Genomic DNA, 3,092 nt, shown 5'->3' with positions numbered 1-3,092 from the left:
ACTCCCCCTGCTTGTGTTCCCTTTCTTGCTGTGTCTCTCTCTGTCAAACAAATAAAGTCTTAAAAAAAAAAAAAAGAAAGAAAGAAAAGGCCAGAATTGGCAGTATGAAAATTATGAAATGAAAAAAATTCAGAAGTATAAGCAAACATACAGTAAAAGTAGTAGGGCATTCACTTATAAAGCTAGTATTAAGATTAGAAGCCAGGGCACCTGGGTGTCTTAGAGGACTCAAAAAAAAAAAAAAAAAGATGTAAAATATGATAACATATACAACAAATGTGAAGGGGGCAGTAAAAATGGACTTCTTTTATTTATTTTTTTAATAAATGCTTAAAATTTTTAATACTTCTGTCATTTCACAAAACCATCTTTTGTTGATATTCTACAAATAATACCATCCAATAATGTTCCAATACTTTCTTCTTGTGAAGATAGTTTATATATCTTTTTGACTTCTGTAATATTTGTTATGTCAGGAAGGTTTTTTGGAGAAACTTGATGACCTTCAACCTGAGATATTAGGTCTTCTTGATTTATTTGTTTTTCTCCCTCTTCAAAGTAAATAATAAGAATTGAAGTGTCGGGGCACCTGGCTGGCTCAGTCGTTGGGCGTCTGTGTTTAGCTGGGGTCGTGATCCCAGGATCCTGGGATCGAGTCCCGCATTGGCCTCCCTGCTCTGTGGGGAGCCTGCTTCTCCTTCTCCCTCACTTGTGCTCTCTACTCTGTATCTCTCCAATAAATAAATAAAATCTTTGGGAAAAAAAAAAAAAGCTGATCTTAAAAAAAAAAAAAGAATTGAAGTGTCATTTGCTTAGATACCAATTATTTTCAAAGGTTCTGAAATATTGTTATTTGGGGAAAGGTTGAAAATAATTTCAGTTGATAGAGTTCTTGTCTTCATTTTTCCCAGTTTGTAGAGATGAACTGCTTTGTTTGCTGCCACAAGTACCTGAAATGAATCGACAATCACCTCAGGGTTTATTAATGAACCACCAATAGCACCTTCCATGGCCTTTTTTCTCAAGTCTCCAGCATTTTTTACATCTTTAAATAACAGAAGGGTCACGCCACATTCGGGAAATAGGTCTAGCTAATGTGTTAACTGCATCTCATAGACAAGCAGGATTCAGGGCGCTCAGGGCGCCCAGGGCCCTGGGTCCAGGTCCCTCTGAGGCGCGCTCCTCAGCCCTTTCACGATGTCAGGGAGTGGGTGCCTGGCCCTGCCATTCTGCGTTCCTGGAGCTGGCCAAAATGGACTTCTTTTAGAATGTGTTCAACGTCATTGACCGTTACCTTAACATAGAGTATTATGTACTTAAAATGTTATATATGAACCTCATGATAACCACAAACCACAAACTGAAAACCTGTAAGATAAAAAAGAGAGAGGAAAAAAAGTCAAGCATAATGCTAAGAAAGTAATCAAAAGGAAAGAGAACAAAAGAAAGGAACAGGGAAGAACTGCAAAAACAATGGGAACACAATTAACAAAATAGCAAAAGTACATACTTATCAATAATTACTTTGTGTAAATGCTCTAAATGCTCAAATCAAAATACACAGGGGTGACAGAATAGACTTTTTATATTTTATTTTAAGATTTTATTTATTTGACAGAGATAAACACAGCAAGAGAGGAAACACAAGCAGGGGGAGTGGGAGAGGGAGAAGCAGGCTTCCCACGGAGCAGGGAGCCCGACATGGGGTCCGATCTCAGGACCCCAGGATCATGACCTGAGCCAAAGGCTGCTGCCCAACGACTCAGCCACACAGGCGCCCCTACATTTATTTTTTTAAAGATTCCATTTATTTATTTGACAGAGAGAGACACAGTGAGAAGGGGAACACAAGCAGGGGGAATGGGAATGGGAGAAGCAGCCTTCCCACTGAGCAGGAAACCTGATGTGGAACTTGATCCCAGGACCTGGGATCATGACCTGAGCCGAACACAGACGCTTAACGAGTGAGCCACCCAGGTGTCCCTGGAATGGATTTTTTTTTTTTTTTAAGATTTTATTTATTCATTTGACAGAGAGAGACACAGCGAGAGAGGGAACACAAGCAGGGGGAGTGGGAGAGGGAGAAGCAGGCTTCCCGCGGAGCAGAGAGCCCGATGCGGGGCTTGATCCCAGGATGCTGGGATCATGACCTGAGCCGAAGGCAGCTGCTTAACCGACTGAGCCACCCAGGCGCCCCTGGAATGGATTTTTATAAAGACCCATCAATATATATGCTGCAACAAGAGACTCACTTCAACCTAAAGACACATACAGACTGAAAGTGAAGTGATGGAAAGAGATTCTATACAAATGCAAGAAAAAAAAATCCAGGGTGTCAGTACTTATATCAGAAAAAATAAACTTTAAAACATAGATTGTTGGGGGGTGCCTGGGTGGCTCAGTCGTTAAGCGTCTGCTTTCGGCTCAGGTCATGATCCCAGAGTCCTGGGATCGAGTCCTGCATCGGGCTCCCTGCTCAACGGGAAGCCTGCTTCTCCCTCTCCCACTCCCCCTGCTTGCGCACGCTCTCTCTGTCTCTCTCTGTCTCTCTCTGTCAAATAAAGAAATAAAATCTTTAAAAAAAAAGATTAAAACAAAAACAAAAACATAGATTGTTGGGGCACAGCAGGGAGCCTGCCTCTCCCTCTCCCTCTGCCTGTTGATCTCCCTGATTGTGCTTTCTCTCTTTCAAATAAATAAATAAAATCATTTTAAAAAAAGATGAAGAAAGAAGAGTTAATACCTATTCCCTCAAACTACTCCAAAAGATAGAAGAGGAAGAAAAGCTTCCAAATACATTCTTCTAGTCCAGCTTTACCTTAATACCACAATGAAAAACATCACACAAGAAAGAAAACCACAGGTCAATATCCCTGATGAGTACAGATGCAAAAATCTTCAACAAAATTTTAACAATCATGCACTGGTTATTTTAGCAGGAAAATAAATCAGTCAGAATTGTTTTATAGAGATTCTTTTGAAGTTCTATGCGTAGATTTATGGGATTGGGGTGAAAAAAGAGGTAATTCCCGAGGGAGTGAGAACTATTGCAGTAATCTCTGTAAGCAATAGTTCATCTAATATTCTCTGAG

General features: G+C 40.4%; 1 pseudogene; it reads right to left on the bottom strand.

Moving 5' to 3' along the window:
- Nucleotides 1–351: 351 nt before the first annotated feature.
- LOC118008911 lies at nucleotides 352–1,109 on the bottom strand (annotated as a pseudogene).
- Nucleotides 1,110–3,092: the final 1,983 nt, after the last annotated feature.

Source organism: Mirounga leonina, unplaced genomic scaffold, assembly GCF_011800145.1.
Source record: "Mirounga leonina isolate KUSES-001 unplaced genomic scaffold, KU_Mleo_1.0 Mir_101046, whole genome shotgun sequence".
Lineage (NCBI taxonomy): Eukaryota > Metazoa > Chordata > Mammalia > Carnivora > Phocidae > Mirounga > Mirounga leonina.
Note: the sequence above shows the minus strand (reverse complement) of the source record. Positions and strands in the feature narration are given on the sequence as shown.